Source organism: Rhinoderma darwinii, assembly GCF_050947455.1.
Source record: "Rhinoderma darwinii isolate aRhiDar2 chromosome 5 unlocalized genomic scaffold, aRhiDar2.hap1 SUPER_5_unloc_44, whole genome shotgun sequence".
NCBI lineage: Eukaryota > Metazoa > Chordata > Amphibia > Anura > Rhinodermatidae > Rhinoderma > Rhinoderma darwinii.
Genome location: NW_027461803.1, coordinates 92935 through 111157, shown reverse-complemented (window position 1 = coordinate 111157; position 18223 = coordinate 92935). Strand labels below are relative to the sequence as shown.

Here is an 18223-nt window from a genome sequence, read left to right as displayed (position 1 = left end):
TTGAAATAATGGGATTAAAAGGGGAGATCCCTTCAGAAAGACAGAAACAATAGCAAAGACAAAAAACACTTTTGGAATCTGCTTTTAGTCAACACATAAGGAAAGGGTGCACCGGTCCTGGAAATACTGCAATACCAGGTCAATGCGTGGAGTGGACAGAGCAAGCTCTATTTCCATCTCCCTGTTCTAAAAATCCATTTAATATATGGTCCCCAGATAGGGGACGTATCAGATATTAAACTGATAAGAACAGATACTACACTTGATCTTAGCCAAAAGGCCGAGAAGCGATAACCCGAACGGGCCGCGCGTTGCCCGAGCCTGCCCGATACTGCTGTTCAGCCCTTGCAGCGATTCAGCCTACTTCTAGGCAATTCCATGGGGCCCTGCAGGCTCACACACTCACAGCTACACGGGAGGTGAATAAAGGCCGGAGAGGAAGCCAGACAGGATTTGCTTCTTTTGCTTGCACCACAATGCAGTGCTGAAAGAGGAGGAATCTACATAAAAAACGCCTTCCTGGCAACGCCCAAATGCCCTGCTGCCATGCAGATAAACACTGGCAGCGGCAGCAAGTGCATGCCCACAGCCAACCCTTGTTCCTTCACACCTTGTATCAGCTGTAATCCAGTCCAGTCCAGTGCTGCCTGCTGAGCAGCACTGACCAACACTGCCTGGGCCCAGGCTTTTATCTCTGAGGCCCCATTATGATGTCAGAAAGCTGGCTCTGGAATCCTGAGGGCTCCACTATGACACGTGCAAAGTTCCGTCTGAACTTTATATAAGACTGTGAGGCTCAGTCAGTCACTCAGTGTTGCCTGAGAGGGCAACACTGCAACAGCCGGCCGCCAGGCTGTCTTTTTTTTGCACAGCTAGTTGCCTCCAGGAGGCCACAAGAGGGAGACAAGGGACTGCAAAATGGAAAATAGGCATCCACCAACTTTACAGACAACTTCTCCTTGCTCCTACAACCTCCATCCTTGCACAGTTTGTTATTCTTCTAGGTAACATAGTAACAAATCCAAATTGCTGCTCTCTTTGTAGGCAAGCAAGGCTTTGTTGCAACTGCAATTCTTACTTCTTCTTGAAATGTAGGGACGACAGTACATTCCATCACATCCATCTAGTGTACACAGGTAGGTCCATTGTGGCGGGCAGGCGAGCGGGCGGGCTGCTTTATTGGCTGTTTGCTGTTCCCCTACTCCACTCCACTATTTGACTGTTGTGCTGCATCAATCAATCAATCAATCAATCAATCAATCAATCAATCAATCAATCAATCAATCAATCGATCAGTGGCTGGCTCAGGTGCAGCTCTTTAACTTACCTAAAAGGGAGGGCGGAGAGAAGACAAGGAAGGTGAATGAGGTGTTCCAATGTGAAATGCCGGAAACACAGAAACACAGACGACACACAACAAGAGGTGGCAATCTATTCATTAATTGCATTTAATCAATGAGCTCATTATCACTCATGCATTGTCCAACAGGTGTTGAAATAATGGGATTAAAAGGGGAGATCCCTTCAGAAAGACAGAAACAATAGCAAAGACAAAAAACACTTTTGGAATCTGCTTTTAGTCAACACATAAGGAAAGGGTGCACCGGTCCTGGAAATACTGCAATACCAGGTCAATGCGTGGAGTGGACAGAGCAAGCTCTATTTCCATCTCCCTGTTCTAAAAATCCATTTAATATATGGTCCCCAGATAGGGGACGTATCAGATATTAAACTGATAAGAACAGATACTACACTTGATCTTAGCCAAAAGGCCGAGAAGCGATAACCCGAACGGGCCGCGCGTTGCCCGAGCCTGCCCGATACTGCTGTTCAGCCCTTGCAGCGATTCAGCCTACTTCTAGGCAATTCCATGGGGCCCTGCAGGCTCACACACTCACAGCTACACGGGAGGTGAATAAAGGCCGGAGAGGAAGCCAGACAGGATTTGCTTCTTTTGCTTGCACCACAATGCAGTGCTGAAAGAGGAGGAATCTACATAAAAACGCCTTCCTGGCAACGCCCAAATGCCCTGCTGCCATGCAGATAAACACTGGCAGCGGCAGCAAGTGCATGCCCACAGCCACCCCTTGTTCCTTCACACCTTGTATCAGCTGTAATCCAGTCCAGTCCAGCCAACACTGCCTGGGCCCAGGCTTTTATCTCTGAGGCCCCATTATGATGTCAGAAAGCTGGCTCTGGAATCCTGAGGGCTCCACTATGACACGTGCAAAGTTCCGTCTGAACTTTATATAAGACGGTGAGGCTCAGTCAGTCACTCAGTGTTGCCTGAGAGGGCAACACTGCAACAGCCGGCCGCCAGGCTGTCTTTTTTTTGCACAGCTAGTTGCCTCCAGGAGGCCACAAGAGGGAGACAAGGGACTGCAAAATGGAAAATAGGCATCCACCAACTTTACAGACAACTTCTCCTTGCTCCTACAACCTCCATCCTTGCACAGTTTGTTATTCTTCTAGGTAACATAGTAACAAATCCAAATTGCTGCTCTCTTTGTAGGCAAGCAAGGCTTTGTTGCAACTGCAATTCTTACTTCTTCTTGAAATGTAGGGACGACAGTACATTCCATCACATCCATCTAGTGTACACAGGTAGGTCCATTGTGGCGGGCAGGCGAGCGGGCGGGCTGCTTTATTGGCTGTTTGCTGTTCCCCTACTCCACTCCACTATTTGACTGTTGTGCTGCATCAATCAATCAATCAATCAATCAATCAATCAATCAATCAATCAATCAATCAATCAGTGGCTGGCTCAGGTGCAGCTCTTTAACTTACCTAAAAGGGAGGGCGGAGAGAAGACAAGGAAGGTGAATGAGGTGTTCCAATGTGAAATGCCGGAAACACAGAAACACAGACGACACACAACAAGAGGTGGCAATCTATTCATTAATTGCATTTAATCAATGAGCTCATTATCACTCATGCATTGTCCAACAGGTGTTGAAATAATGGGATTAAAAGGGGAGATCCCTTCAGAAAGACAGAAACAATAGCAAAGACAAAAAACACTTTTGGAATCTGCTTTTAGTCAACACATAAGGAAAGGGTGCACCGGTCCTGGAAATACTGCAATACCAGGTCAATGCGTGGAGTGGACAGAGCAAGCTCTATTTCCATCTCCCTGTTCTAAAAATCCATTTAATATATGGTCCCCAGATAGGGGACGTATCAGATATTAAACTGATAAGAACAGATACTACACTTGATCTTAGCCAAAAGGCCGAGAAGCGATAACCCGAACGGGCCGCGCGTTGCCCGAGCCTGCCCGATACTGCTGTTCAGCCCTTGCAGCGATTCAGCCTACTTCTAGGCAATTCCATGGGGCCCTGCAGGCTCACACACTCACAGCTACACGGGAGGTGAATAAAGGCCGGAGAGGAAGCCAGACAGGATTTGCTTCTTTTGCTTGCACCACAATGCAGTGCTGAAAGAGGAGGAATCTACATAAAAACGCCTTCCTGGCAACGCCCAAATGCCCTGCTGCCATGCAGATAAACACTGGCAGCGGCAGCAAGTGCATGCCCACAGCCACCCCTTGTTCCTTCACACCTTGTATCAGCTGTAATCCAGTCCAGTCCAGTGCTGCCTGCTGAGCAGCACTGACCAACACTGCCTGGGCCCAGGCTTTTATCTCTGAGGCCCCATTATGATGTCAGAAAGCTGGCTCTGGAATCCTGAGGGCTCCACTATGACACGTGCAAAGTTCCGTCTGAACTTTATATAAGACGGTGAGGCTCAGTCAGTCACTCAGTGTTGCCTGAGAGGGCAACACTGCAACAGCCGGCCGCCAGGCTGTCTTTTTTTTGCACAGCTAGTTGCCTCCAGGAGGCCACAAGAGGGAGACAAGGGACTGCAAAATGGAAAATAGGCATCCACCAACTTTACAGACAACTTCTCCTTGCTCCTACAACCTCCATCCTTGCACAGTTTGTTATTCTTCTAGGTAACATAGTAACAAATCCAAATTGCTGCTCTCTTTGTAGGCAAGCAAGGCTTTGTTGCAACTGCAATTCTTACTTCTTCTTGAAATGTAGGGACGACAGTACATTCCATCACATCCATCTAGTGTACACAGGTAGGTCCATTGTGGCGGGCAGGCGAGCGGGCGGGCTGCTTTATTGGCTGTTTGCTGTTCCCCTACTCCACTCCACTATTTGACTGTTGTGCTGCATCAATCAATCAATCAATCAATCAATCAATCAATCAATCAATCAATCAATCAATCAGTGGCTGGCTCAGGTGCAGCTCTTTAACTTACCTAAAAGGGAGGGCGGAGAGAAGACAAGGAAGGTGAATGAGGTGTTCCAATGTGAAATGCCGGAAACACAGAAACACAGACGACACACAACAAGAGGTGGCAATCTATTCATTAATTGCATTTAATCAATGAGCTCATTATCACTCATGCATTGTCCAACAGGTGTTGAAATAATGGGATTAAAAGGGGAGATCCCTTCAGAAAGACAGAAACAATAGCAAAGACAAAAAACACTTTTGGAATCTGCTTTTAGTCAACACATAAGGAAAGGGTGCACCGGTCCTGGAAATACTGCAATACCAGGTCAATGCGTGGAGTGGACAGAGCAAGCTCTATTTCCATCTCCCTGTTCTAAAAATCCATTTAATATATGGTCCCCAGATAGGGGACGTATCAGATATTAAACTGATAAGAACAGATACTACACTTGATCTTAGCCAAAAGGCCGAGAAGCGATAACCCGAACGGGCCGCGCGTTGCCCGAGCCTGCCCGATACTGCTGTTCAGCCCTTGCAGCGATTCAGCCTACTTCTAGGCAATTCCATGGGGCCCTGCAGGCTCACACACTCACAGCTACACGGGAGGTGAATAAAGGCCGGAGAGGAAGCCAGACAGGATTTGCTTCTTTTGCTTGCACCACAATGCAGTGCTGAAAGAGGAGGAATCTACATAAAAACGCCTTCCTGGCAACGCCCAAATGCCCTGCTGCCATGCAGATAAACACTGGCAGCGGCAGCAAGTGCATGCCCACAGCCACCCCTTGTTCCTTCACACCTTGTATCAGCTGTAATCCAGTCCAGTCCAGTGCTGCCTGCTGAGCAGCACTGACCAACACTGCCTGGGCCCAGGCTTTTATCTCTGAGGCCCCATTATGATGTCAGAAAGCTGGCTCTGGAATCCTGAGGGCTCCACTATGACACGTGCAAAGTTCCGTCTGAACTTTATATAAGACGGTGAGGCTCAGTCAGTCACTCAGTGTTGCCTGAGAGGGCAACACTGCAACAGCCGGCCGCCAGGCTGTCTTTTTTTTGCACAGCTAGTTGCCTCCAGGAGGCCACAAGAGGGAGACAAGGGACTGCAAAATGGAAAATAGGCATCCACCAACTTTACAGACAACTTCTCCTTGCTCCTACAACCTCCATCCTTGCACAGTTTGTTATTCTTCTAGGTAACATAGTAACAAATCCAAATTGCTGCTCTCTTTGTAGGCAAGCAAGGCTTTGTTGCAACTGCAATTCTTACTTCTTCTTGAAATGTAGGGACGACAGTACATTCCATCACATCCATCTAGTGTACACAGGTAGGTCCATTGTGGCGGGCAGGCGAGCGGGCGGGCTGCTTTATTGGCTGTTTGCTGTTCCCCTACTCCACTCCACTATTTGACTGTTGTGCTGCATCATCAATCAATCAATCAATCAATCAATCAATCAATCAATCAATCAATCAATCAATCAGTGGCTGGCTCAGGTGCAGCTCTTTAACTTACCTAAAAGGGAGGGCGGAGAGAAGACAAGGAAGGTGAATGAGGTGTTCCAATGTGAAATGCCGGAAACACAGAAACACAGACGACACACAACAAGAGGTGGCAATCTATTCATTAATTGCATTTAATCAATGAGCTCATTATCACTCATGCATTGTCCAACAGGTGTTGAAATAATGGGATTAAAAGGGGAGATCCCTTCAGAAAGACAGAAACAATAGCAAAGACAAAAAACACTTTTGGAATCTGCTTTTAGTCAACACATAAGGAAAGGGTGCACCGGTCCTGGAAATACTGCAATACCAGGTCAATGCGTGGAGTGGACAGAGCAAGCTCTATTTCCATCTCCCTGTTCTAAAAATTATTTAATATATGGTCCCCAGATAGGGGACGTATCAGATATTAAACTGATAAGAACAGATACTACACTTGATCTTAGCCAAAAGGCCGAGAAGCGATAACCCGAACGGGCCGCGCGTTGCCCGAGCCTGCCCGATACTGCTGTTCAGCCCTTGCAGCGATTCAGCCTACTTCTAGGCAATTCCATGGGGCCCTGCAGGCTCACACACTCACAGCTACACGGGAGGTGAATAAAGGCCGGAGAGGAAGCCAGACAGGATTTGCTTCTTTTGCTTGCACCACAATGCAGTGCTGAAAGAGGAGGAATCTACATAAAAACGCCTTCCTGGCAACGCCCAAATGCCCTGCTGCCATGCAGATAAACACTGGCAGCGGCAGCAAGTGCATGCCCACAGCCACCCCTTGTTCCTTCACACCTTGTATCAGCTGTAATCCAGTCCAGTCCAGTGCTGCCTGCTGAGCAGCACTGACCAACACTGCCTGGGCCCAGGCTTTTATCTCTGAGGCCCCATTATGATGTCAGAAAGCTGGCTCTGGAATCCTGAGGGCTCCACTATGACACGTGCAAAGTTCCGTCTGAACTTTATATAAGACGGTGAGGCTCAGTCAGTCACTCAGTGTTGCCTGAGAGGGCAACACTGCAACAGCCGGCCGCCAGGCTGTCTTTTTTTTGCACAGCTAGTTGCCTCCAGGAGGCCACAAGAGGGAGACAAGGGACTGCAAAATGGAAAATAGGCATCCACCAACTTTACAGACAACTTCTCCTTGCTCCTACAACCTCCATCCTTGCACAGTTTGTTATTCTTCTAGGTAACATAGTAACAAATCCAAATTGCTGCTCTCTTTGTAGGCAAGCAAGGCTTTGTTGCAACTGCAATTCTTACTTCTTCTTGAAATGTAGGGACGACAGTACATTCCATCACATCCATCTAGTGTACACAGGTAGGTCCATTGTGGCGGGCAGGCGAGCGGGCGGGCTGCTTTATTGGCTGTTTGCTGTTCCCCTACTCCACTCCACTATTTGACTGTTGTGCTGCATCAATCAATCAATCAATCAATCAATCAATCAATCAATCAATCAATCAATCAATCAGTGGCTGGCTCAGGTGCAGCTCTTTAACTTACCTAAAAGGGAGGGCGGAGAGAAGAGTTCCAATGTGAAATGCCGGAAACACAGAAACACAGACGACACACAACAAGAGGTGGCAATCTATTCATTAATTGCATTTAATCAATGAGCTCATTATCACTCATGCATTGTCCAACAGGTGTTGAAATAATGGGATTAAAAGGGGAGATCCCTTCAGAAAGACAGAAACAATAGCAAAGACAAAAAACACTTTTGGAATCTGCTTTTAGTCAACACATAAGGAAAGGGTGCACCGGTCCTGGAAATACTGCAATACCAGGTCAATGCGTGGAGTGGACAGAGCAAGCTCTATTTCCATCTCCCTGTTCTAAAAATCCATTTAATATATGGTCCCCAGATAGGGGACGTATCAGATATTAAACTGATAAGAACAGATACTACACTTGATCTTAGCCAAAAGGCCGAGAAGCGATAACCCGAACGGGCCGCGCGTTGCCCGAGCCTGCCCGATACTGCTGTTCAGCCCTTGCAGCGATTCAGCCTACTTCTAGGCAATTCCATGGGGCCCTGCAGGCTCACACACTCACAGCTACACGGGAGGTGAATAAAGGCCGGAGAGGAAGCCAGACAGGATTTGCTTCTTTTGCTTGCACCACAATGCAGTGCTGAAAGAGGAGGAATCTACATAAAAACGCCTTCCTGGCAACGCCCAAATGCCCTGCTGCCATGCAGATAAACACTGGCAGCGGCAGCAAGTGCATGCCCACAGCCACCCCTTGTTCCTTCACACCTTGTATCAGCTGTAATCCAGTCCAGTCCAGTGCTGCCTGCTGAGCAGCACTGACCAACACTGCCTGGGCCCAGGCTTTTATCTCTGAGGCCCCATTATGATGTCAGAAAGCTGGCTCTGGAATCCTGAGGGCTCCACTATGACACGTGCAAAGTTCCGTCTGAACTTTATATAAGACAGTGAGGCTCAGTCAGTCACTCAGTGTTGCCTGAGAGGGCAACACTGCAACAGCCGGCCGCCAGGCTGTCTTTTTTTTGCACAGCTAGATGCCTCCAGGAGGCCACAAGAGGGAGACAAGGGACTGCAAAATGGAAAATAGGCATCCACCAACTTTACAGACAACTTCTCCTTGCTCCTACAACCTCCATCCTTGCACAGTTTGTTATTCTTCTAGGTAACATAGTAACAAATCCAAATTGCTGCTCTCTTTGTAGGCAAGCAAGGCTTTGTTGCAACTGCAATTCTTACTTCTTCTTGAAATGTAGGGACGACAGTACATTCCATCACATCCATCTAGTGTACACAGGTAGGTCCATTGTGGCGGGCAGGCGAGCGGGCGGGCTGCTTTATTGGCTGTTTGCTGTTCCCCTACTCCACTCCACTATTTGACTGTTGTGCTGCATCAATCAATCAATCAATCAATCAATCAATCAATCAATCAATCAATCAATCAATCAGTGGCTGGCTCAGGTGCAGCTCTTTAACTTACCTAAAAGGGAGGGCGGAGAGAAGACAAGGAAGGTGAATGAGGTGTTCCAATGTGAAATGCCGGAAACACAGAAACACAGACGACACACAACAAGAGGTGGCAATCTATTCATTAATTGATCTATTCATTAATTGCATTTAATCAATGAGCTCATTATCACTCATGCATTGTCCAACAGGTGTTGAAATAATGGGATTAAAAGGGGAGATCCCTTCAGAAAGACAGAAACAATAGCAAAGACAAAAAACACTTTTGGAATCTGCTTTTAGTCAACACATAAGGAAAGGGTGCACCGGTCCTGGAAATACTGCAATACCAGGTCAATGCGTGGAGTGGACAGAGCAAGCTCTATTTCCATCTCCCTGTTCTAAAAATCCATTTAATATATGGTCCCCAGATAGGGGACGTATCAGATATTAAACTGATAAGAACAGATACTACACTTGATCTTAGCCAAAAGGCCGAGAAGCGATAACCCGAACGGGCCGCGCGTTGCCCGAGCCTGCCCGATACTGCTGTTCAGCCCTTGCAGCGATTCAGCCTACTTCTAGGCAATTCCATGGGGCCCTGCAGGCTCACACACTCACAGCTACACGGGAGGTGAATAAAGGCCGGAGAGGAAGCCAGACAGGATTTGCTTCTTTTGCTTGCACCACAATGCAGTGCTGAAAGAGGAGGAATCTACATAAAAACGCCTTCCTGGCAACGCCCAAATGCCCTGCTGCCATGCAGATAAACACTGGCAGCGGCAGCAAGTGCATGCCCACAGCCACCCCTTGTTCCTTCACACCTTGTATCAGCTGTAATCCAGTCCAGTCCAGTGCTGCCTGCTGAGCAGCACTGACCAACACTGCCTGGGCCCAGGCTTTTATCTCTGAGGCCCCATTATGATGTCAGAAAGCTGGCTCTGGAATCCTGAGGGCTCCACTATGACACGTGCAAAGTTCCGTCTGAACTTTATATAAGACGGTGAGGCTCAGTCAGTCACTCAGTGTTGCCTGAGAGGGCAACACTGCAACAGCCGGCCGCCAGGCTGTCTTTTTTTTGCACAGCTAGTTGCCTCCAGGAGGCCACAAGAGGGAGACAAGGGACTGCAAAATGGAAAATAGGCATCCACCAACTTTACAGACAACTTCTCCTTGCTCCTACAACCTCCATCCTTGCACAGTTTGTTATTCTTCTAGGTAACATAGTAACAAATCCAAATTGCTGCTCTCTTTGTAGGCAAACTGCAATTCTTACTTCTTCTTGAAATGTAGGGACGACAGTACATTCCATCACATCCATCTAGTGTACACAGGTAGGTCCATTGTGGCGGGCAGGCGAGCGGGCGGGCTGCTTTATTGGCTGTTTGCTGTTCCCCTACTCCACTCCACTATTTGACTGTTGTGCTGCATCAATCAATCAATCAATCAATCAATCAATCAATCAATCAATCAATCAATCAATCAGTGGCTGGCTCAGGTGCAGCTCTTTAACTTACCTAAAAGGGAGGGCGGAGAGAAGACAAGGAAGGTGAATGAGGTGTTCCAATGTGAAATGCCGGAAACACAGAAACACAGACGACACACAACAAGAGGTGGCAATCTATTCATTAATTGCATTTAATCAATGAGCTCATTATCACTCATGCATTGTCCAACAGGTGTTGAAATAATGGGATTAAAAGGGGAGATCCCTTCAGAAAGACAGAAACAATAGCAAAGACAAAAAACACTTTTGGAATCTGCTTTTAGTCAACACATAAGGAAAGGGTGCACCGGTCCTGGAAATACTGCAATACCAGGTCAATGCGTGGAGTGGACAGAGCAAGCTCTATTTCCATCTCCCTGTTCTAAAAATCCATTTAATATATGGTCCCCAGATAGGGGACGTATCAGATATTAAACTGATAAGAACAGATACTACACTTGATCTTAGCCAAAAGGCCGAGAAGCGATAACCCGAACGGGCCGCGCGTTGCCCGAGCCTGCCCGATACTGCTGTTCAGCCCTTGCAGCGATTCAGCCTACTTCTAGGCAATTCCATGGGGCCCTGCAGGCTCACACACTCACAGCTACACGGGAGGTGAATAAAGGCCGGAGAGGAAGCCAGACAGGATTTGCTTCTTTTGCTTGCACCACAATGCAGTGCTGAAAGAGGAGGAATCTACATAAAAACGCCTTCCTGGCAACGCCCAAATGCCCTGCTGCCATGCAGATAAACACTGGCAGCGGCAGCAAGTGCATGCCCACAGCCACCCCTTGTTCCTTCACACCTTGTATCAGCTGTAATCCAGTCCAGTCCAGTGCTGCCTGCTGAGCAGCACTGACCAACACTGCCTGGGCCCAGGCTTTTATCTCTGAGGCCCCATTATGATGTCAGAAAGCTGGCTCTGGAATCCTGAGGGCTCCACTATGACACGTGCAAAGTTCCGTCTGAACTTTATATAAGACGGTGAGGCTCAGTCAGTCACTCAGTGTTGCCTGAGAGGGCAACACTGCAACAGCCGGCCGCCAGGCTGTCTTTTTTTTGCACAGCTAGTTGCCTCCAGGAGGCCACAAGAGGGAGACAAGGGACTGCAAAATGGAAAATAGGCATCCACCAACTTTACAGACAACTTCTCCTTGCTCCTACAACCTCCATCCTTGCACAGTTTGTTATTCTTCTAGGTAACATAGTAACAAATCCAAATTGCTGCTCTCTTTGTAGGCAAGCAAGGCTTTGTTGCAACTGCAATTCTTACTTCTTCTTGAAATGTAGGGACGACAGTACATTCCATCACATCCATCTAGTGTACACAGGTAGGTCCATTGTGGCGGGCAGGCGAGCGGGCGGGCTGCTTTATTGGCTGTTTGCTGTTCCCCTACTCCACTCCACTATTTGACTGTTGTGCTGCATCAATCAATCAATCAATCAATCAATCAATCAATCAATCAATCAATCAATCAATCAGTGGCTGGCTCAGGTGCAGCTCTTTAACTTACCTAAAAGGGAGGGCGGAGAGAAGACAAGGAAGGTGAATGAGGTGTTCCAATGTGAAATGCCGGAAACACAGAAACACAGACGACACACAACAAGAGGTGGCAATCTATTCATTAATTGCATTTAATCAATGAGCTCATTATCACTCATGCATTGTCCAACAGGTGTTGAAATAATGGGATTAAAAGGGGAGATCCCTTCAGAAAGACAGAAACAATAGCAAAGACAAAAAACACTTTTGGAATCTGCTTTTAGTCAACACATAAGGAAAGGGTGCACCGGTCCTGGAAATACTGCAATACCAGGTCAATGCGTGGAGTGGACAGAGCAAGCTCTATTTCCATCTCCCTGTTCTAAAAATCCATTTAATATATGGTCCCCAGATAGGGGACGTATCAGATATTAAACTGATAAGAACAGATACTACACTTGATCTTAGCCAAAAGGCCGAGAAGCGATAACCCGAACGGGCCACGCGTTGCCCGAGCCTGCCCGATACTGCTGTTCAGCCCTTGCAGCGATTCAGCCTACTTCTAGGCAATTCCATGGGGCCCTGCAGGCTCACACACTCACAGCTACACGGGAGGTGAATAAAGGCCGGAGAGGAAGCCAGACAGGATTTGCTTCTTTTGCTTGCACCACAATGCAGTGCTGAAAGAGGAGGAATCTACATAAAAACGCCTTCCTGGCAACGCCCAAATGCCCTGCTGCCATGCAGATAAACACTGGCAGCGGCAGCAAGTGCATGCCCACAGCCACCCCTTGTTCCTTCACACCTTGTATCAGCTGTAATCCAGTCCAGTCCAGTGCTGCCTGCTGAGCAGCACTGACCAACACTGCCTGGGCCCAGGCTTTTATCTCTGAGGCCCCATTATGATGTCAGAAAGCTGGCTCTGGAATCCTGAGGGCTCCACTATGACACGTGCAAAGTTCCGTCTGAACTTTATATAAGACGGTGAGGCTCAGTCAGTCACTCAGTGTTGCCTGAGAGGGCAACACTGCAACAGCCGGCCGCCAGGCTGTCTTTTTTTTGCACAGCTAGTTGCCTCCAGGAGGCCACAAGAGGGAGACAAGGGACTGCAAAATGGAAAATAGGCATCCACCAACTTTACAGACAACTTCTCCTTGCTCCTACAACCTCCATCCTTGCACAGTTTGTTATTCTTCTAGGTAACATAGTAACAAATCCAAATTGCTGCTCTCTTTGTAGGCAAGCAAGGCTTTGTTGCAACTGCAATTCTTACTTCTTCTTGAAATGTAGGGACGACAGTACATTCCATCACATCCATCTAGTGTACACAGGTAGGTCCATTGTGGCGGGCAGGCGAGCGGGCGGGCTGCTTTATTGGCTGTTTGCTGTTCCCCTACTCCACTCCACTATTTGACTGTTGTGCTGCATCAATCAATCAATCAATCAATCAATCAATCAATCAATCAATCAATCAATCAATCAATCAGTGGCTGGCTCAGGTGCAGCTCTTTAACTTACCTAAAAGGGAGGGCGGAGAGAAGACAAGGAAGGTGAATGAGGTGTTCCAATGTGAAATGCCGGAAACACAGAAACACAGACGACACACAACAAGAGGTGGCAATCTATTCATTAATTGCATTTAATCAATGAGCTCATTATCACTCATGCATTGTCCAACAGGTGTTGAAATAATGGGATTAAAAGGGGAGATCCCTTCAGAAAGACAGAAACAATAGCAAAGACAAAAAACACTTTTGGAATCTGCTTTTAGTCAACACATAAGGAAAGGGTGCACCGGTCCTGGAAATACTGCAATACCAGGTCAATGCGTGGAGTGGACAGAGCAAGCTCTATTTCCATCTCCCTGTTCTAAAAATCCATTTAATATATGGTCCCCAGATAGGGGACGTATCAGATATTAAACTGATAAGAACAGATACTACACTTGATCTTAGCCAAAAGGCCGAGAAGCGATAACCCGAACGGGCCGCGCGTTGCCCGAGCCTGCCCGATACTGCTGTTCAGCCCTTGCAGCGATTCAGCCTACTTCTAGGCAATTCCATGGGGCCCTGCAGGCTCACACACTCACAGCTACACGGGAGGTGAATAAAGGCCGGAGAGGAAGCCAGACAGGATTTGCTTCTTTTGCTTGCACCACAATGCAGTGCTGAAAGAGGAGGAATCTACATAAAAACGCCTTCCTGGCAACGCCCAAATGCCCTGCTGCCATGCAGATAAACACTGGCAGCGGCAGCAAGTGCATGCCCACAGCCACCCCTTGTTCCTTCACACCTTGTATCAGCTGTAATCCAGTCCAGTCCAGTGCTGCCTGCTGAGCAGCACTGACCAACACTGCCTGGGCCCAGGCTTTTATCTCTGAGGCCCCATTATGATGTCAGAAAGCTGGCTCTGGAATCCTGAGGGCTCCACTATGACACGTGCAAAGTTCCGTCTGAACTTTATATAAGACGGTGAGGCTCAGTCAGTCACTCAGTGTTGCCTGAGAGGGCAACACTGCAACAGCCGGCCGCCAGGCTGTCTTTTTTTTGCACAGCTAGTTGCCTCCAGGAGGCCACAAGAGGGAGACAAGGGACTGCAAAATGGAAAATAGGCATCCACCAACTTTACAGACAACTTCTCCTTGCTCCTACAACCTCCATCCTTGCACAGTTTGTTATTCTTCTAGGTAACATAGTAACAAATCCAAATTGCTGCTCTCTTTGTAGGCAAGCAAGGCTTTGTTGCAACTGCAATTCTTACTTCTTCTTGAAATGTAGGGACGACAGTACATTCCATCACATCCATCTAGTGTACACAGGTAGGTCCATTGTGGCGGGCAGGCGAGCGGGCGGGCTGCTTTATTGGCTGTTTGCTGTTCCCCTACTCCACTCCACTATTTGACTGTTGTGCTGCATCAATCAATCAATCAATCAATCAATCAATCAATCAATCAATCAATCAATCAGTGGCTGGCTCAGGTGCAGCTCTTTAACTTACCTAAAAGGGAGGGCGGAGAGAAGACAAGGAAGGTGAATGAGGTGTTCCAATGTGAAATGCCGGAAACACAGAAACACAGACGACACACAACAAGAGGTGGCAATCTATTAATTAATTGCATTTAATCAATGAGCTCATTATCACTCATGCATTGTCCAACAGGTGTTGAAATAATGGGATTAAAAGGGGAGATCCCTTCAGAAAGACAGAAACAATAGCAAAGACAAAAAACACTTTTGGAATCTGCTTTTAGTCAACACATAAGGAAAGGGTGCACCGGTCCTGGAAATACTGCAATACCAGGTCAATGCGTGGAGTGGACAGAGCAAGCTCTATTTCCATCTCCCTGTTCTAAAAATCCATTTAATATATGGTCCCCAGATAGGGGACGTATCAGATATTAAACTGATAAGAACAGATACTACACTTGATCTTAGCCAAAAGGCCGAGAAGCGATAACCCGAACGGGCCGCGCGTTGCCCGAGCCTGCCCGATACTGCTGTTCAGCCCTTGCAGCGATTCAGCCTACTTCTAGGCAATTCCATGGGGCCCTGCAGGCTCACACACTCACAGCTACACGGGAGGTGAATAAAGGCCGGAGAGGAAGCCAGACAGGATTTGCTTCTTTTGCTTGCACCACAATGCAGTGCTGAAAGAGGAGGAATCTACATAAAAACGCCTTCCTGGCAACGCCCAAATGCCCTGCTGCCATGCAGATAAACACTGGCAGCGGCAGCAAGTGCATGCCCACAGCCACCCCTTGTTCCTTCACACCTTGTATCAGCTGTAATCCAGTCCAGTCCAGTGCTGCCTGCTGAGCAGCACTGACCAACACTGCCTGGGCCCAGGCTTTTATCTCTGAGGCCCCATTATGATGTCAGAAAGCTGGCTCTGGAATCCTGAGGGCTCCACTATGACACGTGCAAAGTTCCGTCTGAACTTTATATAAGACGGTGAGGCTCAGTCAGTCACTCAGTGTTGCCTGAGAGGGCAACACTGCAACAGCCGGCCGCCAGGCTGTCTTTTTTTTGCACAGCTAGTTGCCTCCAGGAGGCCACAAGAGGGAGACAAGGGACTGCAAAATGGAAAATAGGCATCCACCAACTTTACAGACAACTTCTCCTTGCTCCTACAACCTCCATCCTTGCACAGTTTGTTATTCTTCTAGGTAACATAGTAACAAATCCAAATTGCTGCTCTCTTTGTAGGCAAGCAAGGCTTTGTTGCAACTGCAATTCTTACTTCTTCTTGAAATGTAGGGACGACAGTACATTCCATCACATCCATCTAGTGTACACAGGTAGGTCCATTGTGGCGGGCAGGCGAGCGGGCGGGCTGCTTTATTGGCTGTTTGCTGTTCCCCTACTCCACTCCACTATTTGACTGTTGTGCTGCATCAATCAATCAATCAATCAATCAATCAATCAATCAATCAATCAATCAAGTGGCTGGCTCAGGTGCAGCTCTTTAACTTACCTAAAAGGGAGGGCGGAGAGAAGACAAGGAAGGTGAATGAGGTGTTCCAATGTGAAATGCCGGAAACACAGAAACACAGACGACACACAACAAGAGGTGGCAATCTATTCATTAATTGCATTTAATCAATGAGCTCATTATCACTCATGCATTGTCCAACAGGTGTTGAAATAATGGGATTAAAAGGGGAGATCCCTTCAGAAAGACAGAAACAATAGCAAAGACAAAAAACACTTTTGGAATCTGCTTTTAGTCAACACATAAGGAAAGGGTGCACCGGTCCTGGAAATACTGCAATACCAGGTCAATGCGTGGAGTGGACAGAGCAAGCTCTATTTCCATCTCCCTGTTCTAAAAATCCATTTAATATATGGTCCCCAGATAGGGGACGTATCAGATATTAAACTGATAAGAACAGATACTACACTTGATCTTAGCCAAAAGGCCGAGAAGCGATAACCCGAACGGGCCGCGCGTTGCCCGAGCCTGCCCGATACTGCTGTTCAGCCCTTGCAGCGATTCAGCCTACTTCTAGGCAATTCCATGGGGCCCTGCAGGCTCACACACTCACAGCTACACGGGAGGTGAATAAAGGCCGGAGAGGAAGCCAGACAGGATTTGCTTCTTTTGCTTGCACCACAATGCAGTGCTGAAAGAGGAGGAATCTACATAAAAACGCCTTCCTGGCAACGCCCAAATGCCCTGCTGCCATGCAGATAAACACTGGCAGCGGCAGCAAGTGCATGCCCACAGCCACCCCTTGTTCCTTCACACCTTGTATCAGCTGTAATCCAGTCCAGTCCAGTGCTGCCTGCTGAGCAGCACTGACCAACACTGCCTGGGCCCAGGCTTTTATCTCTGAGGCCCCATTATGATGTCAGAAAGCTGGCTCTGGAATCCTGAGGGCTCCACTATGACACGTGCAAAGTTCCGTCTGAACTTTATATAAGACGGTGAGGCTCAGTCAGTCACTCAGTGTTGCCTGAGAGGGCAACACTGCAACAGCCGGCCGCCAGGCTGTCTTTTTTTTGCACAGCTAGTTGCCTCCAGGAGGCCACAAGAGGGAGACAAGGGACTGCAAAATGGAAAATAGGCATCCACCAACTTTACAGACAACTTCTCCTTGCTCCTACAACCTCCATCCTTGCACAGTTTGTTATTCTTCTAGGTAACATAGTAACAAATCCAAATTGCTGCTCTCTTTGTAGGCAAGCAAGGCTTTGTTGCAACTGCAATTCTTACTTCTTCTTGAAATGTAGGGACGACAGTACATTCCATCACATCCATCTAGTGTACACAGGTAGGTCCATTGTGGCGGGCAGGCGAGCGGGCGGGCTGCTTTATTGGCTGTTTGCTGTTCCCCTACTCCACTCCACTATTTGACTGTTGTGCTGCATCAATCAATCAATCAATCAATCAATCAATCAATCAATCAATCAATCAATCAGTGGCTGGCTCAGGTGCAGCTCTTTAACTTACCTAAAAGGGAGGGCGGAGAGAAGACAAGGAAGGTGAATGAGGTGTTCCAATGTGAAATGCCGGAAACACAGAAACACAGACGACACACAACAAGAGGTGGCAATCTATTCATTAATTGCATTTAATCAATGAGCTCATTATCACTCATGCATTGTCCAACAGGTGTTGAAATAATGGGATTAAAAGGGGAGATCCCTTCAGAAAGACAGAAACAATAGCAAAGACAAAAAACACTTTTGGAATCTGCTTTTAGTCAACACATAAGGAAAGGGTGCACCGGTCCTGGAAATACTGCAATACCAGGTCAATGCGTGGAGTGGACAGAGCAAGCTCTATTTCCATCTCCCTGTTCTAAAAATCCATTTAATATATGGTCCCCAGATAGGGGACGTATCAGATATTAAACTGATAAGAACAGATACTACACTTGATCTTAGCCAAAAGGCCGAGAAGCGATAACCCGAACGGGCCGCGCGTTGCCCGAGCCTGCCCGATACTGCTGTTCAGCCCTTGCAGCGATTCAGCCTACTTCTAGGCAATTCCATGGGGCCCTGCAGGCTCACACACTCACAGCTACACGGGAGGTGAATAAAGGCCGGAGAGGAAGCCAGACAGGATTTGCTTCTTTTGCTTG

At 47.6% G+C, this 18223-nt stretch overlaps 13 non-coding genes across 13 annotated transcripts; all 13 read right to left on the bottom strand.

The window, feature by feature from the left end:
- Nucleotides 1-101: 101 nt before the first annotated feature.
- Nucleotides 102-292, bottom strand: LOC142693636 (U2 spliceosomal RNA). The gene has a single exon (XR_012861958.1). It is a non-coding gene; the product is annotated as a U2 spliceosomal RNA (small nuclear RNA).
- Nucleotides 293-1593: 1301 nt separating this feature from the next.
- Nucleotides 1594-1784, bottom strand: LOC142693635 (U2 spliceosomal RNA). The gene has a single exon (XR_012861957.1). It is a non-coding gene; the product is annotated as a U2 spliceosomal RNA (small nuclear RNA).
- Nucleotides 1785-3053: 1269 nt separating this feature from the next.
- LOC142693634 (U2 spliceosomal RNA) lies at nucleotides 3054-3244 on the bottom strand. The gene has a single exon (XR_012861956.1). It is a non-coding gene; the product is annotated as a U2 spliceosomal RNA (small nuclear RNA).
- A 1292-nt stretch (nucleotides 3245-4536) lies between these two features.
- On the bottom strand, nucleotides 4537-4727 carry LOC142693632 (U2 spliceosomal RNA). The gene has a single exon (XR_012861955.1). It is a non-coding gene; the product is annotated as a U2 spliceosomal RNA (small nuclear RNA).
- Nucleotides 4728-6022: 1295 nt separating this feature from the next.
- Nucleotides 6023-6212, bottom strand: LOC142693743 (U2 spliceosomal RNA). The gene has a single exon (XR_012862055.1). It is a non-coding gene; the product is annotated as a U2 spliceosomal RNA (small nuclear RNA).
- Nucleotides 6213-7485: 1273 nt separating this feature from the next.
- LOC142693631 (U2 spliceosomal RNA) lies at nucleotides 7486-7676 on the bottom strand. Its single transcript, XR_012861954.1, has one exon. It is a non-coding gene; the product is annotated as a U2 spliceosomal RNA (small nuclear RNA).
- A 1308-nt stretch (nucleotides 7677-8984) lies between these two features.
- Nucleotides 8985-9175, bottom strand: LOC142693630 (U2 spliceosomal RNA). The gene has a single exon (XR_012861953.1). It is a non-coding gene; the product is annotated as a U2 spliceosomal RNA (small nuclear RNA).
- A 1276-nt stretch (nucleotides 9176-10451) lies between these two features.
- LOC142693628 (U2 spliceosomal RNA) lies at nucleotides 10452-10642 on the bottom strand. The gene has a single exon (XR_012861951.1). It is a non-coding gene; the product is annotated as a U2 spliceosomal RNA (small nuclear RNA).
- A 1292-nt stretch (nucleotides 10643-11934) lies between these two features.
- Nucleotides 11935-12125, bottom strand: LOC142693627 (U2 spliceosomal RNA). The gene has a single exon (XR_012861950.1). It is a non-coding gene; the product is annotated as a U2 spliceosomal RNA (small nuclear RNA).
- A 1296-nt stretch (nucleotides 12126-13421) lies between these two features.
- LOC142693626 (U2 spliceosomal RNA) lies at nucleotides 13422-13612 on the bottom strand. The gene has a single exon (XR_012861949.1). It is a non-coding gene; the product is annotated as a U2 spliceosomal RNA (small nuclear RNA).
- A 1288-nt stretch (nucleotides 13613-14900) lies between these two features.
- Nucleotides 14901-15091, bottom strand: LOC142693625 (U2 spliceosomal RNA). The gene has a single exon (XR_012861948.1). It is a non-coding gene; the product is annotated as a U2 spliceosomal RNA (small nuclear RNA).
- Nucleotides 15092-16376: 1285 nt separating this feature from the next.
- Nucleotides 16377-16567, bottom strand: LOC142693624 (U2 spliceosomal RNA). Its single transcript, XR_012861947.1, has one exon. It is a non-coding gene; the product is annotated as a U2 spliceosomal RNA (small nuclear RNA).
- Nucleotides 16568-17855: 1288 nt separating this feature from the next.
- LOC142693623 (U2 spliceosomal RNA) lies at nucleotides 17856-18046 on the bottom strand. The gene has a single exon (XR_012861946.1). It is a non-coding gene; the product is annotated as a U2 spliceosomal RNA (small nuclear RNA).
- Nucleotides 18047-18223: the final 177 nt, after the last annotated feature.